We start from the raw sequence: 26,973 nt of genomic DNA, 5'->3' as shown, positions 1-26,973 counted from the left end.
GGTTTTCTCTTTCTGACTTACTTCTCTCTGTAGGACAGTCTCTAGATCCATTCACGTCTCTACAAATGACCCAGTTTCATTCCTTTCTATGGCTGAGCAATATTCCATTTTATATATGTACCACATCTTTATCCATTCGTCTGTCTGTGGCCATTTAGCTTGCTTCCATGACCTGGCTATTGTAAATAGTGCTGCAATGAACATTGTGGTGAATGTGTCTTTTTGATTTATGGTTTTCTCTGGGTATATGCCCAGAAGTGGGATTGCCGGATCATATGGTAACTGTATTTTTAGTTTTTTTAATGAACCTCCATACTCTTCTCCTTAGTGACTGTATCAATTGACATTCCCACCAATAGTGGAAGAGGGATCCATTTGTCCACACCCTCCACAGCATTTGTAGTTTGTAGATTTTCTGATGATGCCCATTCTAACAGGTGTGAGGTGATACCTCATTGAAGTTTTGATTTGCCTTTCTCTAATAATTAGTGATGTTGAGCAGCTTTTCATGTGCATCTTGGCCATCTCTGGGTCTCCTTTGAAGAAATGTCTATTTAGATATTCTACCCATTTTTGAAGTGTTTTTTTTTAATATTAAGCTGCATGAGCTGTTTATATATATTGGAGATTAAACCTTTGTCCATTGATTCGTTTTCACATATTTTCTCCCATTCTGAGGGTTGCCTTTTTCCATTCCCGTTTTTTTAACAAAAATAAAGAAAGAAAGAAAAAGAAGCAGGACACAAATGTCCGTAAAATATGCCTCTTGAAACTGTCGTTTTGAAATATGGAGGTCTTTTGAATTTTTTGGTCAGTATACGACCCCAGGATTTGTTTTCAGGACAGGTCTCATTTACAGGCCTGCAATTCTTTTGAATATCAACTGACCATTAGCGCTGGGATTAAAGCTGCTGTTGTGTGAAACGGCCACAAGGTGGCAGCAGTTCTCCTTTACCAAATCTGGTGACTAGGGCAACAGAACCTCAATGGAAGTCGTGTTCTAGGTTGTAATTTAGAATGGAATGTGCCAGGAAAAAGACCCTTAAGTTTGTCTCACTATTTCTTGTTCGTTTATTTTTTTCACTTAATTTTTATTTTTTATCACAGCAAGTTTGATTGCAATGTTTGGCTTGTTGTAGGTGTGCAAGATGTGGTTCTTTTACACATATACATATGTCTGTTCTTCCTGGGATCCTTTTCCCATGTATGTTATGACAGAATGTTGAGTAGTCTTCTCTTGGTGTTCCGTAGGTGTTTGGTGATTATATATTTCACCTGTGTTTGTATATGTCTGCTAACCCCAATATCCTAATGTATCCAATCCTCACACCTTTCCATTGGTGAACCATAAGTTTGTTTAATGAATCTGTGATTGCCCTTCTCTGTGGAAATATCTTCACTAGTATCAATTCTTAGGTAACACCTATAAGTGATATCATACGATATGTGTCTTTCTGACTTACTACAAGTCACGTGATTACCTCTAGACTCATCTACGGTGCTGCAAATGGCATTGTGTCCTTTTTTTCCTTGGCTAATATTCTGTCTGTACATGTACCAGTTCTTCTTTGTCCACTCATCTGTTGTTGGACTTTTTGGTTGCTTCCAGGTCATGGCTATGGTAATGCTGCAGCAATGCACATTTGCCTGCCTGTGTCTTTCCAATTCTGTTTTATTAGCTTATAGGCCCAGGAGTTCGCCTGCTGGATCATATGGTAGCAAAATGTTTACCTTGTAGAGGCACCGCCATTCTGTTCTCATTAGTGGCTCTTCCCAGGCTACGTCCCACTTAAAGTTGAGGTTATGCTCTTCTCCACAACACCTTCAGCGTTTATTGTTTGTAGTATTTTTGCTGAAGTTTATTCTGACTAGTGTGAGCTGATACCACTTTGTGGTTGGATTTGCATGCGTCTCATAATACCTTGAAATTGAGTTTTCTGGCATGTCCTTTTTTTCTTCCAACTGTGAGTACAGCTTACCTTTTCAAATTGTTTTCGGGAAGTATGTGTGACATTTAGAAATATTTTGGCCATTACCTCCCTCAAGACATTATGAGGGCAGGTTTCATTCACAGCCCTCCAGTACTGGTGCATATGAAGTGACACTTAGCACAGGTTTTATAGCTGCTCTTGCAGGTAACTGCCAGAGAGTGGCAGCATTTCTGCTTTGCCCAGTCTGTTAACTAGGGAAACAGACCATCCTGGCAGTGGTGTTCCTCGGTTATATATTAGAGTTGAATGTGCCCCAGAAAGCTGATGTCTCCTTACTTATGTTTGTTTTAGAAATTGAATTTATATATTTTGTTATTGGAGTCATATTCCATTGTGTTCATGGACCACTTCTTCTTTGAGCATTCCTCTGTTGATGGACATTTTCGTAGCTTCCATGTGTTGGCTTTGGTACATATTGCTGGAGTGCAGGATTGCCAGCATGTGTCTTTTGTTTGTGGTACATGGGCCTCTCACTGCCGTGGACCCTCCCATTGCAGAGCACAGCCTCTGGATGCGCAGGCCCGGCAAACATAGCTCACGGAAACAGCCGCTCCGCAGCATGTGGGATCTTCCCGATTCGGGGCATGAACCCATGTCCCCTGCACTGGCAGGCGGACTCTCATCCACTGCGCCACCAGTGAATCCCAGCCTGTCTTTTTGATTCTCATCCCCTCAGGCGATAGGCCCAGCAGTGGATATGCTTGATTGAATGGTAGCTCAGTATTTATCTTTACAAGGCATGGCATTTTTGTTTTCATAACTGGCTCTTACCATGTCCCACGTTGAAGCAAGGGTAGGCATTTCTCCAAAACCCCTTCAGCATTTATGGTTTGCAGAATTTTTGCTGATGGCCATTCTGACTGCTGTGAGCTGATAGGTTTTTGTAATTTGGATTTGCATATCTTTAATTATTCCTAATGTTTAGCATTTTTCCATGCCTTTTAAAATTTCTGGCAGAGAAAAACAGAAAAATAACGGAGAGTACAATTAAACTCTTGAAATTGTCTTCTTGGATGGTTGCCCTCTTTTGAATTTTTGGGTCAATTTTCGACCCCATGTTTGTTTTTGAGGGCACGTGTTATTCACAGGCCTGCAATGAGTGTGACTATTTAGTGACCATTAGCAGTGGGTTTAAAGCTGCTGTTGTGGGAAATGGCCACAAGGCGGCAGCGTTTCTCCATTCCCAAGTCTGGGTCCTAGGGCAGCAGAGCCTTTCTGCGACCAATGGAATACAGAAGAAGGCATCATTGAAGTCTAACACAGAATACCATGTCCTGGTGGATGGTAGAATGACCAGTAGGGTCTAGGAATTAGGAACTACTGGGTGTATATCCTCGGTGGCTTCACTGACTGTCCTAACATCCTTTACCAGGTCCCCAGCAGCCCACGGGGCTCTCGTGGTCAGGCCCCTCCCAGGATATGGGGCTCACCTGGGCAGGGCCCCAGCAGCCAATGGGGTTCTCATGTTCAGGCCACTCCCAGGGTATGGAGCTCACCTGTGAAACTACCCAGCAGCCCATGAGGCTCTCGTGCTTAGGCACCTCCCACGATACAGAGCTCCCCTGGGCAGGTACCATGGCAGGGCTGGGCACACAGGCACCGTGCACATAGCCCTCATTGCAGAGCACCCCAGAACGCCTGTCACGCAGAGCTGACACAGAGCACCTCAGAGCAGCACTTGAACTAACAAACAGCAGCTCCGACAGGTCTCTGACCCTGGGCATCACTCTGTGCAGCCTCCCTCTGCCTGGTCTTCCAGAGACTTCCACTGCAGCCGGGGCACCAGGCCTTTGTCTCCAACCATCACCCCTCCTCTCCATGACTCCTGGGCTCCTCTCATTAGGATTAGGTCTTCTTGAAATTGTCTCCCACTCATGGGCCAGATAAAATGATTAGAAAACAAGCCAGGGACGCAGCCCCTTGTCTATCCTGACTCTCAGGAGCCCACACCTGTTCCTTGGAACTGGCCGTTTCAGCGAGGTCCATTTTCTGCAGTGTGAGCCACTGAGGGGTGAGGATTGGCTGACCGGAGCAGCCTGTCCCTGCCGGCCAGCCCTCCCCAGGTGTGCCTGGGTTGAGGTCAATATAAACCCCGCTCCAGGGAGCAACAGCCCCTGCAGCTGTGCCTGACGCCATATTCTCTGCCCCGTCAGCAGTCTCGGGGCTGTGCTGGTGGGAGGGAGTGAGGGGGCATGGTTTTGTGGGTGGCCCGGTGTGAGAGGGGCTCTGCTGGACTTTCTGCAGGAGTTGACAGACTGCCACCTGCTAAAGAAGAGGATGGGTCACCCATACCTTCCGCTGGAATTTCTCTGCGGGCAGAGGTGAGGGAGGAAAAAAGCAGTGGGGGCCAAGACAGGACGGATATCTCAGGCAGGGAAATGGAAAGTTTTCAGAAGAGCACCTGGGGCCAGGATCATCCTGGCAGGCCTGCAGGCACCAAGTCAGCCTGCGTGCTTTCGCTGGTGTGGATCCACGGCCCTTCCTCTATGCTTTCAAGTCCTTGTACATATTCAGGTGTTTTACCTGGGAAGTGTGGGAACAGTTCAGCAGCAGCTGGCTGGGGGCTCAGCTCACGTTTACTCACAGACGCCTATGTACGGTCCCCCAGCTTTGCAATGAGGATGCTCCTTGCGGGGGGAATGCTGGCTGCATGGGAGATAATTCTCCGCCTCTGACCAACTTCAGAATTGTTTACCACTGGAGCAAGTGCCCTGATAGGGTGTTCCTCTGTATAACTAGTGGGTTCTGTTTATTTTTTCTGTTTTTTTAAGGTAGATTTTATTCCTCATTTATGTATTTATAGATATAAGCATGGAAATAATTCATTCATATAAATACATCTGTGTGAAGGGAAGAACATTTTTCTGTTTTATTTTTAAATTTTATTTGTTTTTAAAATTTTTGAAATTTAATATTATTTATTTTTTTATACAGCAGGTTATTATTAGTTATCTATTTTATACATATACATGTATACAGGTCAGTCCCAATCTCCCAACTCATCCCACCACCACCACCCCATGGCTTCCCCCCCTTGATTTCCATACGTTTGTTCTCTAACCCTGTGTCTCTAATTCTGCCCTGCAAACTGGTTCATCTGTACCATTTTTCTAGCTTCCACATATATGCATTAATACGCAATATTTGGTTTTCTCTTTCTGACTTACTTCTCTCTGTAGGACAGTCTCTAGATCCATTCACATCTCTACAAATGACCCAGTTTCATTCCTTTCTATGGCTGAGCAATATTCCATTTTATATATGTACCACATCTTTATCCATTCGTCTGTCTGTGGGCATTTAGCTTGCTTCCATGACCTGGCTATTGTAAATAGTGCTGCAATGAACATTGTGGTGAATGTGTCTTTTTGATTTATGGTTTTCTCTGGGTATATGCCCAGAAGTGGGATTGCCGGATCATATGGTAACTGTATTTTTAGTTTTTTTAATGAACCTCCATACTCTTCTCCTTAGTGACTGTATCAATTGACATTCCCACCAATAGTGGAAGAGGGATCCATTTGTCCACACCCTCCACAGCATTTGTAGTTTGTAGATTTTCTGATGATGCCCATTCTAACAGGTGTGAGGTGATACCTCATTGAAGTTTTGATTTGCCTTTCTCTAATAATTAGTGATGTTGAGCAGCTTTTCATGTGCATCTTGGCCATCTCTGGGTCTCCTTTGAAGAAATGTCTATTTAGATATTCTACCCATTTTTGAAGTGTTTTTTTTAATATTAAGCTGCATGAGCTGTTTATATATATTGGAGATTAAACCTTTGTCCATTGATTCGTTTTCACATATTTTCTCCCATTCTGAGGGTTGCCTTTTTCCATTCCCGTTTTTTTAACAAAAATAAAGAAAGAAAGAAAAAGAAGCAGAACACAAATGTCCATAAAATATGCCTCTTGAAACTGTCGTTTTGAAATATGGAGGTCTTTTGAATTTTTTGGTCAGTATACGACCCCAGGATTTGTTTTCAGGACAGGTCTCATTTACAGGCCTGCAATTCTTTTGAATATCAACTGACCATTAGCGCTGGGATTAAAGCTGCTGTTGTGTGAAACGGCCACAAGGTGGCAGCAGTTCTCCTTTACCAAATCTGGTGACTAGGGCAACAGAACCTCAATGGAAGTCGTGTTCTAGGTTGTAATTTAGAATGGAATGTGCCAGGAAAAAGACCCTTAAGTTTGTCTCACTATTTCTTGTTCGTTTATTTTTTTCACTTAATTTTTATTTTTTATCACAGCAAGTTTGATTGCAATGTTTGGCTTGTTGTAGGTGTGCAAGATGTGGTTCTTTTACACATATACATATGTCTGTTCTTCCTGGGATCCTTTTCCCATGTATGTTATGACAGAATGTTGAGTAGTCTTCTCTTGGTGTTCCGTAGGTGTTTGGTGATTATATATTTCACCTGTGTTTGTATATGTCTGCTAACCCCAATATCCTAATGTATCCAATCCTCACACCTTTCCATTGGTGAACCATAAGTTTGTTTAATGAATCTGTGATTGCCCTTCTCTGTGGAAATATCTTCACTAGTATCAATTCTTAGGTAACACCTATAAGTGATATCATACGATATGTGTCTTTCTGACTTACTACAAGTCACGTGATTGCCTCTAGACTCATCTACGGTGCTGCAAATGGCATTGTCTCCTTTTTTTCCTTGGCTAATATTCTGTCTGTACATGTACCAGTTCTTCTTTGTCCACTCATCTGTTGCTGGACTTTTTGGTTGCTTCCAGGTCATGGCTATGGTAATGCTGCAGCAATGCACATTTGCCTGCCTGTGTCTTTCCAATTCTGTTTTATTAGCTTATAGGCCCAGGAGTTCGCCTGCTGGATCATATGGTAGCAAAATGTTTACCTTGTAGAGGCACCGCCATTCTGTTCTCATTAGTGGCTCTTACCAGGCTACGTCCCACTTAAAGTTGAGGTTATGCTCTTCTCCACAACACCTTCAGCGTTTATTGTTTGTAGTATTTTTGCTGAAGTTTATTCTGACTAGTGTGAGCTGATACCACTTTGTGGTTGGATTTGCATGCGTCTCATAATACCTTGAAATTGAGTTTTCTGGCATGTCCTTTTTTTCTTCCAACTGTGAGTACAGCTTACCTTTTCAAATTGTTTTCGGGAAGTATGTGTGACATTTAGAAATATTTTGGCCATTACCTCCCTCAAGACATTATGAGGGCAGGTTTCATTCACAGCCCTCCAGTACTGGTGCATATGAAGTGACACTTAGCACAGGTTTTATAGCTGCTCTTGCAGGTAACTGCCAGAGAGTGGCAGCATTTCTGCTTTTCCCAGTCTGTTAACTAGGGAAACAGACCATCCTGGCAGTGGTGTTCCTCGGTTATATATTAGAGTTGAATGTGCCCCAGAAAGCTGATGTCTCCTTACTTATGTTTGTTTTAGAAATTGAATTTATATATTTTGTTATTGGAGTCATATTCCATTGTGTTCATGGACCACTTCTTCTTTGAGCATTCCTCTGTTGATGGACATTTTCGTAGCTTCCATGTGTTGGCTTTGGTACATATTGCTGGAGTGCAGGATTGCCAGCATGTGTCTTTTGTTTGTGGTACATGGGCCTCTCACTGCCGTGGACCCTCCCATTGCAGAGCACAGCCTCCGGATGCACAGGCCCGGCAACCATAGCTCACGGAAACAGCCGCTCCGCAGCATGTGGGATCTTCCCGATTCGGGGCATGAACCCATGTCCCCTGCACTGGCAGGCGGACTCTCATCCACTGCGCCACCAGTGAATCCCAGCCTGTCTTTTTGATTCTCATCCCCTCAGGCGATAGGCCCAGCAGTGGATATGCTTGATTGAATGGTAGCTCAGTATTTATCTTTACAAGGCATGGCATTTTTGTTTTCATAACTGGCTCTTACCATGTCCCACGTTGAAGCAAGGGTAGGCATTTCTCCAAAACCCCTTCAGCATTTATGGTTTGCAGAATTTTTGCTGATGGCCATTCTGACTGCTGTGAGCTGATAGGTTTTTGTAATTTGGATTTGCATATCTTTAATTATTCCTAATGTTTAGCATTTTTCCATGCCTTTTAAAATTTCTGGCAGAGAAAAACAGAAAAATAACGGAGAGTACAATTAAACTCTTGAAATTGTCTTCTTGGATGGTTGCCCTCTTTTGAATTTTTGGGTCAATTTTCGACCCCATGTTTGTTTTTGAGGGCACGTGTTATTCACAGGCCTGCAATGAGTGTGACTATTTAGTGACCATTAGCAGTGGGTTTAAAGCTGCTGTTGTGGGAAATGGCCACAAGGCGGCAGCGTTTCTCCATTCCCAAGTCTGGGTCCTAGGGCAGCAGAGCCTTTCTGCGACCAATGGAATACAGAAGAAGGCATCATTGAAGTCTAACACAGAATACCATGTCCTGGTGGATGGTAGAATGACCAGTAGGGTCTAGGAATTAGGAACTACTGGGTGTATATCCTCGGTGGCTTCACTGACTGTCCTAACATCCTTTACCAGGTCCCCAGCAGCCCACGGGGCTCTCGTGGTCAGGCCCCTCCCAGGATATGGGGCTCACCTGGGCAGGGCCCCAGCAGCCAATGGGGTTCTCATGTTCAGGCCACTCCCAGGGTATGGAGCTCACCTGTGAAACTACCCAGCAGCCCATGAGGCTCTCGTGCTTAGGCACCTCCCACGATACAGAGCTCCCCTGGGCAGGTACCATGGCAGGGCTGGGCACACAGGCACCGTGCACATAGCCCTCATTGCAGAGCACCCCAGAACGCCTGTCACGCAGAGCTGACACAGAGCACCTCAGAGCAGCACTTGAACTAACAAACAGCAGCTCCGACAGGTCTCTGACCCTGGGCATCACTCTGTGCAGCCTCCCTCTGCCTGGTCTTCCAGAGACTTCCACTGCAGCCGGGGCACCAGGCCTTTGTCTCCAACCATCACCCCTCCTCTCCATGACTCCTGGGCTCCTCTCATTAGGATTAGGTCTTCTTGAAATTGTCTCCCACTCATGGGCCAGATAAAATGATTAGAAAACAAGCCAGGGACGCAGCCCCTTGTCTATCCTGACTCTCAGGAGCCCACACCTGTTCCTTGGAACTGGCCGTTTCAGCGAGGTCCATTTTCTGCAGTGTGAGCCACTGAGGGGTGAGGATTGGCTGACCGGAGCAGCCTGTCCCTGCCGGCCAGCCCTCCCCAGGTGTGCCTGGGTTGAGGTCAATATAAACCCCGCTCCAGGGAGCAACAGCCCCTGCAGCTGTGCCTGACGCCATATTCTCTGCCCCGTCAGCAGTCTCGGGGCTGTGCTGGTGGGAGGGAGTGAGGGGGCATGGTTTTGTGGGTGGCCCGGTGTGAGAGGGGCTCTGCTGGACTTTCTGCAGGAGTTGACAGACTGCCACCTGCTAAAGAAGAGGATGGGTCACCCATACCTTCCGCTGGAATTTCTCTGCGGGCAGAGGTGAGGGAGGAAAAAAGCAGTGGGGGCCAAGACAGGACGGATATCTCAGGCAGGGAAATGGAAAGTTTTCAGAAGAGCACCTGGGGCCAGGATCATCCTGGCAGGCCTGCAGGCACCAAGTCAGCCTGCGTGCTTTCGCTGGTGTGGATCCACGGCCCTTCCTCTATGCTTTCAAGTCCTTGTACATATTCAGGTGTTTTACCTGGGAAGTGTGGGAACAGTTCAGCAGCAGCTGGCTGGGGGCTCAGCTCACGTTTACTCACAGACGCCTATGTACGGTCCCCCAGCTTTGCAATGAGGATGCTCCTTGCGGGGGGAATGCTGGCTGCATGGGAGATAATTCTCCGCCTCTGACCAACTTCAGAATTGTTTACCACTGGAGCAAGTGCCCTGATAGGGTGTTCCTCTGTATAACTAGTGGGTTCTGTTTATTTTTTCTGTTTTTTTAAGGTAGATTTTATTCCTCATTTATGTATTTATAGATATAAGCATGGAAATAATTCATTCATATAAATACATCTGTGTGAAGGGAAGAACATTTTTCTGTTTTATTTTTAAATTTTATTTGTTTTTAAAATTTTTGAAATTTAATATTATTTATTTTTTTATACAGCAGGTTATTATTAGTTATCTATTTTATACATATACATGTATACAGGTCAGTCCCAATCTCCCAACTCATCCCACCACCACCACCCCATGGCTTCCCCCCCTTGATTTCCATACGTTTGTTCTCTAACCCTGTGTCTCTAATTCTGCCCTGCAAACTGGTTCATCTGTACCATTTTTCTAGCTTCCACATATATGCATTAATACGCAATATTTGGTTTTCTCTTTCTGACTTACTTCTCTCTGTAGGACAGTCTCTAGATCCATTCACATCTCTACAAATGACCCAGTTTCATTCCTTTCTATGGCTGAGCAATATTCCATTTTATATATGTACCACATCTTTATCCATTCGTCTGTCTGTGGGCATTTAGCTTGCTTCCATGACCTGGCTATTGTAAATAGTGCTGCAATGAACATTGTGGTGAATGTGTCTTTTTGATTTATGGTTTTCTCTGGGTATATGCCCAGAAGTGGGATTGCCGGATCATATGGTAACTGTATTTTCAGTTTTTTAATGAACCTCCATACTCTTCTCCTTAGTGACTGTATCAATTGACATTCCCACCAATAGTGGAAGAGGGATCCATTTGTCCACACCCTCCACAGCATTTGTAGTTTGTAGATTTTCTGATGATGCCCATTCTAACAGGTGTGAGGTGATACCTCATTGAAGTTTTGATTTGCCTTTCTCTAATAATTAGTGATGTTGAGCAGCTTTTCATGTGCATCTTGGCCATCTCTGGGTCTCCTTTGAAGAAATGTCTATTTAGATATTCTACCCATTTTTGAAGTGTTTTTTTTTAATATTAAGCTGCATGAGCTGTTTATATATATTGGAGATTAAACCTTTGTCCATTGATTCGTTTTCACATATTTTCTCCCATTCTGAGGGTTGCCTTTTTCCATTCCCGTTTTTTTAACAAAAATAAAGAAAGAAAGAAAAAGAAGCAGAACACAAATGTCCGTAAAATATGCCTCTTGAAACTGTCGTTTTGAAATATGGAGGTCTTTTGAATTTTTTGGTCAGTATACGACCCCAGGATTTGTTTTCAGGACAGGTCTCATTTACAGGCCTGCAATTCTTTTGAATATCAACTGACCATTAGCGCTGGGATTAAAGCTGCTGTTGTGTGAAACGGCCACAAGGTGGCAGCAGTTCTCCTTTACCAAATCTGGTGACTAGGGCAACAGAACCTCAATGGAAGTCGTGTTCTAGGTTGTAATTTAGAATGAATGTGCCAGGAAAAAGACCCTTAAGTTTGTCTCACTATTTCTTGTTCGTTTATTTTTTTCACTTAATTTTTATTTTTTATCACAGCAAGTTTGATTGCAATGTTTGGCTTGTTGTAGGTGTGCAAGATGTGGTTCTTTTACACATATACATATGTCTGTTCTTCCTGGGATCCTTTTCCCATGTATGTTATGACAGAATGTTGAGTAGTCTTCTCTTGGTGTTCCGTAGGTGTTTGGTGATTATATATTTCACCTGTGTTTGTATATGTCTGCTAACCCCAATATCCTAATGTATCCAATCCTCACACCTTTCCATTGGTGAACCATAAGTTTGTTTAATGAATCTGTGATTGCCCTTCTCTGTGGAAATATCTTCACTAGTATCAATTCTTAGGTAACACCTATAAGTAATATCATACGATATGTGTCTTTCTGACTTACTACAAGTCACGTGATTGCCTCTAGACTCATCTACGGTGCTGCAAATGGCATTGTGTCCTTTTTTTCCTTGGCTAATATTCTGTCTGTACATGTACCAGTTCTTCTTTGTCCACTCATCTGTTGCTGGACTTTTTGGTTGCTTCCAGGTCATGGCTATGATAATGCTGCAGCAATGCACATTTGCCTGCCTGTGTCTTTCCAATTCTGTTTTCTTAGCTTATAGGCCCAGGAGTTCGCCTGCTGGATCATATGGTAGCAAAATGTTTACCTTGTAGAGGCACCGCCATTCTGTTCTCATTAGTGGCTCTTCCCAGGCTACGTCCCACTTAAAGTTGAGGTTATGCTCTTCTCCACAACACCTTCAGCGTTTATTGTTTGTAGTATTTTTGCTGAAGTTTATTCTGACTAGTGTGAGCTGATACCACTTTGTGGTTGGATTTGCATGCGTCTCATAATACCTTGAAATTGAGTTTTCTGGCATGTCCTTTTTTTCTTCCAACTGTGAGTACAGCTTACCTTTTCAAATTGTTTTCGGGAAGTATGTGTGACATTTAGAAATATTTTGGCCATTACCTCCCTCAAGACATTATGAGGGCAGGTTTCATTCACAGCCCTCCAGTACTGGTGCATATGAAGTGACACTTAGCACAGGTTTTATAGCTGCTCTTGCAGGTAACTGCCAGAGAGTGGCAGCATTTCTGCTTTTCCCAGTCTGTTAACTAGGGAAACAGACCATCCTGGCAGTGGTGTTCCTCGGTTATATATTAGAGTTGAATGTGCCCCAGAAAGCTGATGTCTCCTTACTTATGTTTGTTTTAGAAATTGAATTTATATATTTTGTTATTGGAGTCATATTCCATTGTGTTCATGGACCACTTCTTCTTTGAGCATTCCTCTGTTGATGGACATTTTCGTAGCTTCCATGTGTTGGCTTTGGTACATATTGCTGGAGTGCAGGATTGCCAGCATGTGTCTTTTGTTTGTGGTACATGGGCCTCTCACTGCCGTGGACCCTCCCATTGCAGAGCACAGCCTCCGGATGCACAGGCCCGGCAACCATAGCTCACGGAAACAGCCGCTCCGCAGCATGTGGGATCTTCCCGATTCGGGGCATGAACCCATGTCCCCTGCACTGGCAGGCGGACTCTCATCCACTGCGCCACCAGTGAATCCCAGCCTGTCTTTTTGATTCTCATCCCCTCAGGCGATAGGCCCAGCAGTGGGTATGCTTGCTTGAATGGTAGCTCAGTATTTATCTTTACAAGGCATGGCATTTTTGTTTTCATAACTGGCTCTTACCATGTCCCACGTTGAAGCAAGGGTAGGCATTTCTCCAAAACCCCTTCAGCATTTATGGTTTGCAGAATTTTTGCTGATGGCCATTCTGACTGCTGTGAGCTGATAGGTTTTTGTAATTTGGATTTGCATATCTTTAATTATTCCTAATGTTTAGCATTTTTCCATGCCTTTTTAAATTTCTGGCAGAGAAAAACAGAAAAATAACGGAGAGTACAATTAAACTCTTGAAATTGTCTTCTTGGATGGTTGCCCTCTTTTGAATTTTTGGGTCAATTTTCGACCCCATGTTTGTTTTTGAGGGCACGTGTTATTCACAGGCCTGCAATGAGTGTGACTATTTAGTGACCATTAGCAGTGGGTTTAAAGCTGCTGTTGTGGGAAATGGCCACAAGGCGGCAGCGTTTCTCCATTCCCAAGTCTGGGTCCTAGGGCAGCAGAGCCTTTCTGCGACCAATGGAATACAGAAGAAGGCATCATTGAAGTCTAACACAGAATACCATGTCCTGGTGGATGGTAGAATGACCAGTAGGGTCTAGGAATTAGGAACTACTGGGTGTATATCCTCGGTGGCTTCACTGACTGTCCTAACATCCTTTACCAGGTCCCCAGCAGCCCACGGGGCTCTCGTGGTCAGGCCCCTCCCAGGATATGGGGCTCACCTGGGCAGGGCCCCAGCAGCCAATGGGGTTCTCATGTTCAGGCCACTCCCAGGGTATGGAGCTCACCTGTGAAACTACCCAGCAGCCCATGAGGCTCTCGTGCTTAGGCACCTCCCACGATACAGAGCTCCCCTGGGCAGGTACCATGGCAGGGCTGGGCACACAGGCACCGTGCACATAGCCCTCATTGCAGAGCACCCCAGAACGCCTGTCACGCAGAGCTGACACAGAGCACCTCAGAGCAGCACTTGAACTAACAAACAGCAGCTCCGACAGGTCTCTGACCCTGGGCATCACTCTGTGCAGCCTCCCTCTGCCTGGTCTTCCAGAGACTTCCACTGCAGCCGGGGCACCAGGCCTTTGTCTCCAACCATCACCCCTCCTCTCCATGACTCCTGGGCTCCTCTCATTAGGATTAGGTCTTCTTGAAATTGTCTCCCACTCATGGGCCAGATAAAATGATTAGAAAACAAGCCAGGGACGCAGCCCCTTGTCTATCCTGACTCTCAGGAGCCCACACCTGTTCCTTGGAACTGGCCGTTTCAGCGAGGTCCATTTTCTGCAGTGTGAGCCACTGAGGGGTGAGGATTGGCTGACCAGAGCAGCCTGTCCCTGCCGGCCAGCCCTCCCCAGGTGTGCCTGGGTTGAGGTCAATATAAACCCCGCTCCAGGGAGCAACAGCCCCTGCAGCTGTGCCTGACGCCATATTCTCTGCCCCATCAGCAGTCTCGGGGCTGTGCTGGTGGGAGGGAGTGAGGGGGCATGGTTTTGTGGGTGGCCCGGTGTGAGAGGGGCTCTGCTGGACTTTCTGCAGGAGTTGCCAGACTGCCACCTGCTAAAGAAGAGGATGGGTCACCCATACCTTCCGCTGGAATTTCTCTGCGGGCAGAGGTGAGGGAGGAAAAAAGCAGTGGGGGCCAAGACAGGACGGATATCTCAGGCAGGGAAATGGAAAGTTTTCAGAAGAGCACCTGGGGCCAGGATCATCCTGGAAGGCCTGCAGGCACCAAGTCAGCCTGCGTGCTTTCGCTGGTGTGGATCCACGGCCCTTCCTCTATGCTTTCAAGTCCTTGTACATATTCAGGTGTTTTACCTGGGAAGTGTGGGAACAGTTCAGCAGCAGCTGGCTGGGGGCTCAGCTCACGTTTACTCACAGACGCCTATGTACGGTCCCCCAGCTTTGCAATGAGGATGCTCCTTGCGGGGGGAATGCTGGCTGCATGGGAGATAATTCTCCGCCTCTGACCAACTTCAGAATTGTTTACCCCTGGAGCAAGTGCCCTGATAGGGTGTTCCTCTGTATAACTAGTGGGTTCTGTTTATTTTTTCTGTTTTTTTAAGGTAGATTTTATTCCTCATTTATGTATTTATAGATATAAGCATGGAAATAATTCATTCATATAAATACATCTGTGTGAAGGGAAGAACATTTTTCTGTTTTATTTTTAAATTTTATTTGTTTTTAAAATTTTTGAAATTTAATATTATTTATTTTTTTATACAGCAGGTTATTATTAGTTATCTATTTTATACATATACATGTATACAGGTCAGTCCCAATCTCCCAACTCATCCCACCACCACCACCCCATGGCTTCCCCCCCTTGATTTCCATACGTTTGTTCTCTAACCCTGTGTCTCTAATTCTGCCCTGCAAACTGGTTCATCTGTACCATTTTTCTAGCTTCCACATATATGCATTAATACGCAATATTTGGTTTTCTCTTTCTGACTTACTTCTCTCTGTAGGACAGTCTCTAGATCCATTCACGTCTCTACAAATGACCCAGTTTCATTCCTTTCTATGGCTGAGCAATATTCCATTTTATATATGTACCACATCTTTATCCATTCGTCTGTCTGTGGCCATTTAGCTTGCTTCCATGACCTGGCTATTGTAAATAGTGCTGCAATGAACATTGTGGTGAATGTGTCTTTATGATTTATGGTTTTCTCTGGGTATATGCCCAGAAGTGGGATTGCCGGATCATATGGTAACTGTATTTTTAGTTTTTTTAATGAACCTCCATACTCTTCTCCTTAGTGACTGTATCAATTGACATTCCCACCAATAGTGGAAGAGGGATCCATTTGTCCACACCCTCTGCAGCATTTGTAGTTGGTAGATTTTCTGATGATGCCCATTCTAACAGGTGTGAGGTGATACCTCATTGAAGTTTTGATTTGCCTTTCTCTAATAATTAGTGATGTTGAGCAGCTTTTCATGTGCATCTTGGCCATCTCTGGGTCTCCTTTGAAGAAATGTCTATTTAGATATTCTACCCATTTTTGAAGTGTTTTTTTTTTAATATTAAGCTGCATGAGCTGTTTATATATATTGGAGATTAAACCTTTGTCCATTGATTCGTTTTCACATATTTTCTCCCATTCTGAGGGTTGCCTTTTTCCATTCCCGTTTTTTTAACAAAAATAAAGAAAGAAAGAAAAAGAAGCAGAACACAAATGTCCATAAAATATGCCTCTTGAAACTGTCGTTTTGAAATATGGAGGTCTTTTGAATTTTTTGGTCAGTATACGACCCCAGGATTTGTTTTCAGGACAGGTCTCATTTACAGGCCTGCAATTCTTTTGAATATCAACTGACCATTAGCGCTGGGATTAAAGCTGCTGTTGTGTGAAACGGCCACAAGGTGGCAGCAGTTCTCCTTTACCAAATCTGGTGACTAGGGCAACAGAACATCAATGGAAGTCGTGTTCTAGGTTGTAATTTAGAATGGAATGTGCCAGGAAAAAGACCCTTAAGTTTGTCTCACTATTTCTTGTTCGTTTATTTTTTTCACTTAATTTTTATTTTTTATCACAGCAAGTTTGATTGCAATGTTTGGCTTGTTGTAGGTGTGCAAGATGTGGTTCTTTTACACATATACATATGTCTGTTCTTCCTGGGATCCTTTTCCCATGTATGTTATGACAGAATGTTGAGTAGTCTTCTCTTGGTGTTCCGTAGGTGTTTGGTGATTATATATTTCACCTGTGTTTGTATATGTCTGCTAACCCCAATATCCTAATGTATCCAATCCTCACACCTTTCCATTGGTGAACCATAAGTTTGTTTAATGAATCTGTGATTGCCCTTCTCTGTGGAAATATCTTCACTAGTATCAATTCTTAGGTAACACCTATAAGTGATATCATACGATATGTGTCTTTCTGACTTACTACAAGTCACGTGATTACCTCTAGACTCATCTACGGTGCTGCAAATGGCATTGTGTCCTTTTTTTCCTTGGCTAATATTCTGTCTGTACATGTACCAGTTCTTCTTTGTCCACTCATCTGTTGCTGGACTTTTTGGTTGCTTCCAAGTCATGGCTATGGTAATGCTGCAGCAATGCACATTTGCCTGCCTGTGTCTTTCCAATTCTGTTTTCTTAGCTTATAGGCCCAGGAGTTCGCCTGCTGGATCATATGGTAGCAAAATGTTTACCTTGTAGAGGCACCGCCATTCTGTTCTCATTAGTGGCTCTTCCCAGGCTACGTCCCACTTAAAGTTGAGGTTATGCTCTTCTCCACAACACCTTCAGCGTTTATTGTTTGTAGTATTTTTGCTGAAGTTTATTCTGACTAGTGTGAGCTGATACCACTTTGTGGTTGGATTTGCATGCGTCTCATAATACCTTGAAATTGAGTTTTCTGGCATGTCCTTTTTTTCTTCCAACTGTGAGTACAGCTTACCTTTTCAAATTGTTTTCGGGAAGTATGTGTGACATTTAGAAATATTTTGGCCATTACCTCCCTCAAGACATTATGAGGGCAGGTTTCATTCACAGCCCTCCAGTACTGGTGCATATGAAGTGACACTTAGCACAGGTTTTATAGCTGCTCTTGCAGGTAACTGCCAGAGAGTGGCAGCATTTCTGCTTTTCCCAGTCTGATAACTAGGGAAACAGACCATCCTGGCAGTGGTGTTCCTCGGTTATATATTAGAGTTGAATGTGCCCCAGAAAGCTGATGTCTCCTTACTTATATTTGTTTTAGAAATTGAATTTATATATTTTTTTATTGGAGTCATATTCCATTGTGTTCATGGACCACTTCTTCTTTGAGCATTCCTCTGTTGATGGACATTTTCGTAGCTTCCATGTGTTGGCTTTGGTACATATTGCTGGAGTGCAGGATTGCCAGCATGTGTCTTTTGTTTGTGGTACATGGGCCTCTCACTGCCGTGGACCCTCCCATTGCAGAGCACAGCCTCCGGATGCGCAGGCCCTGCAACCATAGCTCACGGAAACAGCCGCTCCGCAGCATGTGGGATCTTCCCGATTCGGGGCATGAACCCATGTCCCCTGCACTGGCAGGCGGACTCTCATCCACTGCACCACCAGTGAATCCCAGCCTGTCTTTTTGATTCTCATCCCCTCAGGCGATAGGCCCAGCAGTGGATATGCTTGATTGAATGGTAGCTCAGTATTTATCTTTACAAGGCATGGCATTTTTGTTTTCATAACTGGCTCTTACCATGTCCCACGTTGAAGCAAGGGTAGGCATTTCTCCAAAACCCCTTCAGCATTTATGGTTTGCAGAATTTTTGCTGATGGCCATTCTGACTGCTGTGAGCTGATAGGTTTTTGTAATTTGGATTTGCATATCTTTAATTATTCCTAATGTTTAGCATTTTTCCATGCCTTTTTAAATTTCTGGCAGAGAAAAACAGAAAAATAACGGAGAGTACAATTAAACTCTTGAAATTGTCTTCTTGGATGGTTGCCCTCTTTGGAATTTTTGGGTCAATTTTCGACCCCATGTTTGTTTTTGAGGGCACGTGTTATTCACATGCCTGCAATGAGTGTGACTATTTAGTGACCATTAGCAATGGGTTTAAAGCTGCTGTTGTGGGAAATGGCCACAAGGCGGCAGCGTTTCTCCATTCCCAAGTCTGGTTCCTAGGGCAGCAGAGCCTTTCTGGGACCAATGGAATACAGAAGAAGGCATCATTGAAGTCTAACACAGAATACCATGTCCTGGTGGATGGTAGAATGACCAGTAGGGTCTAGGAATTAGGAACTACTGGGTGTATATCCTCGGTGGCTTCACTGACTGTCCTAACATCCTTTACCAGGTCCCCAGCAGCCCACGGGGCTCTCGTGGTCAGGCCCCTCCCAGGATATGGGGCTCACCTGGGCAGGGCCCCAGCAGCCAATGGGGTTCTCATGTTCAGGCCACTCCCAGGGTATGGAGCTCACCTGTGAAACTACCCAGCAGCCCATGAGGCTCTCGTGCTTAGGCACCTCCCACGATACAGAGCTCCCCTGGGCAGGTACCATGGCAGGGCTGGGCACACAGGCACCGTGCACATAGCCCTCATTGCAGAGCACCCCAGAACGCCTGTCACGCAGAGCTGACACAGAGCACCTCAGAGCAGCACTTGAACTAACAAACAGCAGCTCCGACAGGTCTCTGACCCTGGGCATCACTCTGTGCAGCCTCCCTCTGCCTGGTCTTCCAGAGACTTCCACTGCAGCCGGGGCACCAGGCCTTTGTCTCCAACCATCACCCCTCCTCTCCATGACTCCTGGGCTCCTCTCATTAGGATTAGGTCTTCTTGAAATTGTCTCCCACTCATGGGCCAGATAAAATGATTAGAAAACAAGCCAGGGACGCAGCCCCTTGTCTATCCTGACTCTCAGGAGCCCACACCTGTTCCTTGGAACTGGCCGTTTCAGCGAGGTCCATTTTCTGCAGTGTGAGCCACTGAGGGGTGAGGATTGGCTGACCGGAGCAGCCTGTCCCTGCCGGCCAGCCCTCCCCAGGTGTGCCTGGGTTGAGGTCAATATAAACCCCGCTCCAGGGAGCAACAGCCCCTGCAGCTGTGCCTGACGCCATATTCTCTGCCCCGTCAGCAGTCTCGGGGCTGTGCTGGTGGGAGGGAGTGAGGGGGCATGGTTTTGTGGGTGGCCCGGTGTGAGAGGGGCTCTGCTGGACTTTCTGCAGGAGTTGACAGACTGCCACCTGCTAAAGAAGAGGATGGGTCACCCATACCTTCCGCTGGAATTTCTCTGCGGGCAGAGGTGAGGGAGGAAAAAAGCAGTGGGGGCCAAGACAGGACGGATATCTCAGGCAGGGAAATGGAAAGTTTTCAGAAGAGCACCTGGGGCCAGGATCATCCTGGAAGGCCTGCAGGCACCAAGTCAGCCTGCGTGCTTTCGCTGGTGTGGATCCACGGCCCTTCCTCTATGCTTTCAAGTCCTTGTACATATTCAGGTGTTTTACCTGGGAAGTGTGGGAACAGTTCAGCAACAGCTGGCTGGGGGCTCAGCTCACGTTTACTCACAGACGCCTATGTACGGTCCCCCAGCTTTGCAATGAGGATGCTCCTTGCGGGGGGAATGCTGGCTGCATGGGAGATAATTCTCCGCCTCTGACCAACTTCAGAATTCTTTACCCCTGGAGCAAGTGCCCTGATAGGGTGTTCCTCTGTATAACTAGTGGGTTCTGTTTATTTTTTCTGTTTTTTTAAGGTAGATTTTATTCCTCATTTATGTATTTATAGATATAAGCATGGAAATAATTCATTCATATAAATACATCTGTGTGAAGGGAAGAACATTTTTCTGTTTTATTTTTAAATTTTATTTGTTTTTAAAATTTTTGAAATTTAATATTATTTATTTTTTTATACAGCAGGTTATTATTAGTTATCTATTTTATACATATACATGTATACAGGTCAGTCCCAATCTCCCAACTCATCCCACCACCACCACCCCATGGCTTCCCCCCCTTGATTTCCATACGTTTGTTCTCTAACCCTGTGTCTCTAATTCTGCCCTGCAAACTGGTTCATCTGTACCATTTTTCTAGCTTCCACATATATGCATTAATACGCAATATTTGGTTTTCTCTTTCTGACTTACTTCTCTCTGTAGGACAGTCTCTAGATCCATTCACGTCTCTACAAATGACCCAGTTTCATTCCTTTCTATGGCTGAGCAATATTCCATTTTATATATGTACCACATCTTTATCCATTCGTCTGTCTGTGGGCATTTACCTTGCTTCCATGACCTGGCTATTGTAAATAGTGCTGCAATGAACATTGTGGTGAATGTGTCTTTTTGATTTATGGTTTTCTCTGGGTATATGCCCAGAAGTGGGATTGCCGGATCATATGGTAACTGTATTTTTAGTTTTTTTAATGAAACTCCATACTCTTCTCCTTAGTAACTGTATCAATTGACATTCCCACCAATAGTGGAAGAGGGATCCATTTGTCCACACCCTCCACAGCATTTGTAGTTGGTAGATTTTCTGATGATGCCCATTCTAACAGGTGTGAGGTGATACCTCATTGAAGTTTTGATTTGCCTTTCTCTAATAATTAGTGATGTTGAGCAGCTTTTCATGTGCATCTTGGCCATCTCTGGGTCTCCTTTGAAGAAATGTCTATTTAGATATTCTACCCATTTTTGAAGTGTTTTTTTTTTAATATTAAGCTGCATGAGCTGTTTATATATATTGGAGATTAAACCTTTGTCCATTGATTCGTTTTCACATATTTTCTCCCATTCTGAGGGTTGCCTTTTTCCATTCCCGTTTTTTTAACAAAAATAAAGAAAGAAAGAAAAAGAAGCAGAACACAAATGTCCGTAAAATATGCCTCTTGAAACTGTCGTTTTGAAATATGGAGGTCTTTTGAATTTTTTGGTCAGTATATGACCCCAGGATTTGTTTTCAGGACAGGTCTCATTTACAGGCCTGCAATTCTTTTGAATATCAACTGACCATTAGCGCTGGGATTAAAGCTGCTGTTGTGTGAAACGGCCACAAGGTGGCAGCAGTTCTCCTTTACCAAATCTGGTGACTAGGGCAACAGAACCTCAATGGAAGTCGTGTTCTAGGTTGTAATTTAGAATGGAATGTGCCAGGAAAAAGACCCTTAAGTTTGTCTCACTATTTCTTGTTCGTTTATTTTTTTCACTTAATTTTTATTTTTTATCACAGCAAGTTTGATTGCAATGTTTGGCTTGTTGTAGGTGTGCAAGATGTGGTTCTTTTACACATATACATATGTCTGTTCTTCCTGGGATCCTTTTCCCATGTATGTTATGACAGAATGTTGAGTAGTCTTCTCTTGGTGTTCCGTAGGTGTTTGGTGATTATATATTTCACCTGTGTTTGTATATGTCTGCTAACCCCAATATCCTAATGTATCCAATCCTCACACCTTTCCATTGGTGAACCATAAGTTTGTTTAATGAATCTGTGATTGCCCTTCTCTGTGGAAATATCTTCACTAGTATCAATTCTTAGGTAACACCTATAAGTGATATCATACGATATGTGTCTTTCTGACTTACTACAAGTCACGTGATTACCTCTAGACTCATCTACGGTGCTGCAAATGGCATTGTGTCCTTTTTTTCCTTGGCTAATATTCTGTCTGTACATGTACCAGTTCTTCTTTGTCCACTCATCTGTTGCTGGACTTTTTGGTTGCTTCCAGGTCATGGCTATGGTAATGCTGCAGCAATGCACATTTGCCTGCCTGTGTCTTTCCAATTCTGTTTTCTTAGCTTATAGGCCCAGGAGTTCGCCTGCTGGATCATATGGTAGCAAAATGTTTACCTTGTAGAGGCACCGCCATTCTGTTCTCATTAGTGGCTCTTACCAGGCTACGTCCCACTTAAAGTTGAGGTTATGCTCTTCTCCACAACACCTTCAGCGTTTATTGTTTGTAGTATTTTTGCTGAAGTTTATTCTGACTAGTGTGAGCTGATACCACTTTGTGGTTGGATTTGCATGCGTCTCATAATACCTTGAAATTGAGTTTTCTGGCATGTCCTTTTTTTCTTCCAACTGTGAGTACAGCTTACCTTTTCAAATTGTTTTCGGGAAGTATGTGTGACATTTAGAAATATTTTGGCCATTACCTCCCTCAAGACATTATGAGGGCAGGTTTCATTCACAGCCCTCCAGTACTGGTGCATATGAAGTGACACTTAGCACAGGTTTTATAGCTGCTCTTGCAGGTAACTGCCAGAGAGTGGCAGCATTTCTGCTATTCCCAGTCTGATAACTAGGGAAACAGACCATCCTGGCAGTGGTGTTCCTCGGTTATATATTAGAGTTGAATGTGCCCCAGAAAGCTGATGTCTCCTTACTTATGTTTGTTTTAGAAATTGAATTTATATATTTTTTTTATTGGAGTCATATTCCATTGTGTTCATGGACCACTTCTTCTTTGAGCATTCCTCTGTTGATGGACATTTTCGTAGCTTCCATGCGTTGGCTTTGGTACATATTGCTGGAGTGCAGGATTGCCAGCATGTGTCTTTTGTTTGTGGTACATGGGCCTCTCACTGCCGTGGACCCTCCCATTGCAGAGCACAGCCTCCGGATGCGCAGGCCCGGCAACCATAGCTCACGGAAACAGCCGCTCCGCAGCATGTGGGATCTTCCCGATTCGGGGCATGAACCCATGTCCCCTGCACTGGCAGGCGGACTCTCATCCACTGCGCCACCAGTGAATCCCAGCCTGTCTTTTTGATTCTCATCCCCTCAGGCGATAGGCCCAGCAGTGGATATGCTTGATTGAATGGTAGCTCAGTATTTATCTTTACAAGGCATGGCATTTTTGTTTTCATAACTGGCTCTTACCATGTCCCACGTTGAAGCAAGGGTAGGCATTTCTCCAAAACCCCTTCAGCATTTATGGTTTGCAGAATTTTTGCTGATGGCCATTCTGACTGCTGTGAGCTGATAGGTTTTTGTAATTTGGATTTGCATATCTTTAATTATTCCTAATGTTTAGCATTTTTCCATGCCTTTTTAAATTTCTGGCAGAGAAAAACAGAAAAATAACGGAGAGTACAATTAAACTCTTGAAATTGTCTTCTTGGATGGTTGCCCTCTTTTGAATTTTTGGGTCAATTTTCGACCCCATGTTTGTTTTTGAGGGCACGTGTCATTCACAGGCCTGCAATGAGTGTGACTATTTAGTGACCATTAGCAGTGGGTTTAAAGCTGCTGTTGTGGGAAATGGCCACAAGGCGGCAGCGTTTCTCCATTCCCAAGTCTGGTTCCTAGGGCAGCAGAGCCTTTCTGGGACCAATGGAATACAGAAGAAGGCATCATTGAAGTCTAACACAGAATACCATGTCCTGGTGGATGGTAGAATGACCAGTAGGGTCTAGGAATTAGGAACTACTGGGTGTATATCCTCGGTGGCTTCACTGACTGTCCTAACATCCTTTACCAGGTCCCCAGCAGCCCACGGGGCTCTCGTGGTCAGGCCCCTCCCAGGATATGGGGCTCACCTGGGCAGGGCCCCAGCAGCCAATGGGGTTCTCATGTTCAGGCCACTCCCAGGGTATGGAGCTCACCTGTGAAACTACCCAGCAGCCCATGAGGCTCTCGTGCTTAGGCACCTCCCACGATACAGAGCTCCCCTGGGCAGGTACCATGGCAGGGCTGGGCACACAGGCACCGTGCACATAGCCCTCATTGCAGAGCACCCCAGAACGCCTGTCACGCAGAGCTGACACAGAGCACCTCAGAGCAGCACTTGAACTAACAAACAGCAGCTCCGACAGGTCTCTGACCCTGGGCATCACTCTGTGCAGCCTCCCTCTGCCTGGTCTTCCAGAGACTTCCACTGCAGCCGGGGCACCAGGCCTTTGTCTCCAACCATCACCCCTCCTCTCCATGACTCCTGGGCTCCTCTCATTAGGATTAGGTCTTCTTGAAATTGTCTCCCACTCATGGGCCAGATAAAATGATTAGAAAACAAGCCAGGGACGCAGCCCCTTGTCTATCCTGACTCTCAGGAGCCCACACCTGTTCCTTGGAACTGGCCGTTTCAGCGAGGTCCATTTTCTGCAGTGTGAGCCACTGAGGGGTGAGGATTGGCTGACCGGAGCAGCCTGTCCCTGCCGGCCAGCCCTCCCCAGGTGTGCCTGGGTTGAGGTCAATATAAACCCCGCTCCAGGGAGCAACAGCCCCTGCAGCTGTGCCTGACGCCATATTCTCTGCCCCGTCAGCAGTCTCGGGGCTGTGCTGGTGGGAGGGAGTGAGGGGGCATGGTTTTGTGGGTGGCCCGGTGTGAGAGGGGCTCTGCTGGACTTTCTGCAGGAGTTGACAGACTGCCACCTGCTAAAGAAGAGGATGGGTCACCCATACCTTCCGCTGGAATTTCTCTGCGGGCAGAGGTGAGGGAGGAAAAAAGCAGTGGGGGCCAAGACAGGACGGATATCTCAGGCAGGGAAATGGAAAGTTTTCAGAAGAGCACCTGGGGCCAGGATCATCCTGGAAGGCCTGCAGGCACCAAGTCAGCCTGCGTGCTTTCGCTGGTGTGGATCCACGGCCCTTCCTCTATGCTTTCAAGTCCTTGTACATATTCAGGTGTTTTACCTGGGAAGTGTGGGAACAGTTCAGCAGCAGCTGGCTGGGGGCTCAGCTCACGTTTACTCACAGACGCCTATGTACGGTCCCCCAGCTTTGCAATGAGGATGCTCCTTGCGGGGGGAATGCTGGCTGCATGGGAGATAATTCTCCGCCTCTGACCAACTTCAGAATTCTTTACCACTGGAGCAAGTGCCCTGATAGGGTGTTCCTCTGTATAACTAGTGGGTTCTGTTTATTTTTTCTGTTTTTTTAAGGTAGATTTTTTTCCTCATTTATGTATTTATAGATATAAGCATGGAAATAATTCATTCATATAAATACATCTGTGTGAAGGGAAGAACATTTTTCTGTTTTATTTTTAAATTTTATTTGTTTTTAAAATTTTTGAAATTTAATATTATTTATTTTTTTATACAGCAGGTTATTATTAGTTATCTATTTTATACATATACATGTATACAGGTCAGTCCCAATCTCCCAACTCATCCCACCACCACCACCCCATGGCTTCCCCCCCTTGATTTCCATACGTTTGTTCTCTAACCCTGTGTCTCTAATTCTGCCCTGCAAACTGGTTCATCTGTACCATTTTTCTAGCTTCCACATATATGCATTAATACGCAATATTTGGTTTTCTCTTTCTGACTTACTTCTCTCTGTAGGACAGTCTCTAGATCCATTCACGTCTCTACAAATGACCCAGTTTCATTCCTTTTTATGGCTGAGCAATATTCCATTTTATATATGTACCACATCTTTATCCATTCGTCTGTCTGTGGGCATTTAGCTTGCTTCCATGACCTGGCTATTGTAAATAGTGCTGCAATGAACATTGTGGTGAATGTGTCTTTTTGATTTATGGTTTTCTCTGGGTATATGCCCAGAAGTGGGATTGCCGGATCATATGGTAACTGTATTTTTAGTTTTTTTTAATGAACCTCCATACTCTTCTCCTTAGTGACTGTATCAATTGACATTCCCACCAATAGTGGAAGAGGGATCCATTTGTCCACACCCTCCACAGCATTTGTAGTTGGTAGATTTTCTGATGATGCCCATTCTAACAGGTGTGAGGTGATACCTCTTTGAAGTTTTGATTTGCCTTTCTCTAATAATTAGTGATGTTGAGCAGCTTTTCATGTGCATCTTGGCCATCTCTGGGTCTCCTTTGAAGAAATGTCTATTTAGATATTCTACCCATTTTTGAAGTGTTTTTTTTTAATATTAAGCTGCATGAGCTGTTTATATATATTGGAGATGAAACCTTTGTCCATTGATTCGTTTTCACATATTTTCTCCCATTCTGAGGGTTGCCTTTTTCCATTCCCGTTTTTTTAACAAAAATAAAGAAAGAAAGAAAAAGAAGCAGAACACAAATGTCCGTAAAATATGCCTCTTGAAACTGTCGTTTTGAAATATGGAGGTCTTTTGAATTTTTTGGTCAGTATACGACCCCAGGATTTGTTTTCAGGACAGGTCTCATTTACAGGCCTGCAATTCTTTTGAATATCAACTGACCATTAGCGCTGGGATTAAAGCTGCTGTTGTGTGAAACGGCCACAAGGTGGCAGCAGTTCTCCTTTACCAAATCTGGTGACTAGGGCAACAGAACCTCAATGGAAGTCGTGTTCTAGGTTGTAATTTAGAATGGAATGTGCCAGGAAAAAGACCCTTAAGTTTGTCTCACTATTTCTTGTTCGTTTATTTTTTTCACTTAATTTTTATTTTTTATCACAGCAAGTTTGATTGCAATGTTTGGCTTGTTGTACGTGTGCAAGATGTGGTTCTTTTACACATATACATATGTCTGTTCTTCCTGGGATCCTTTTCCCATGTATGTTATGACAGAATGTTGAGTAGTCTTCTCTTGGTGTTCCGTAGGTGTTTGGTGATTATATATTTCACCTGTGTTTGTAT

The sequence above is a fragment of the Mesoplodon densirostris genome, chromosome 4 (genome assembly GCF_025265405.1).
Source record: "Mesoplodon densirostris isolate mMesDen1 chromosome 4, mMesDen1 primary haplotype, whole genome shotgun sequence".
NCBI classification, from domain to species: Eukaryota; Metazoa; Chordata; class Mammalia; order Artiodactyla; family Ziphiidae; genus Mesoplodon; species Mesoplodon densirostris.
The sequence above is the reverse complement of the archived record's forward strand: the minus strand, read 5'-3'. Positions refer to the sequence as shown.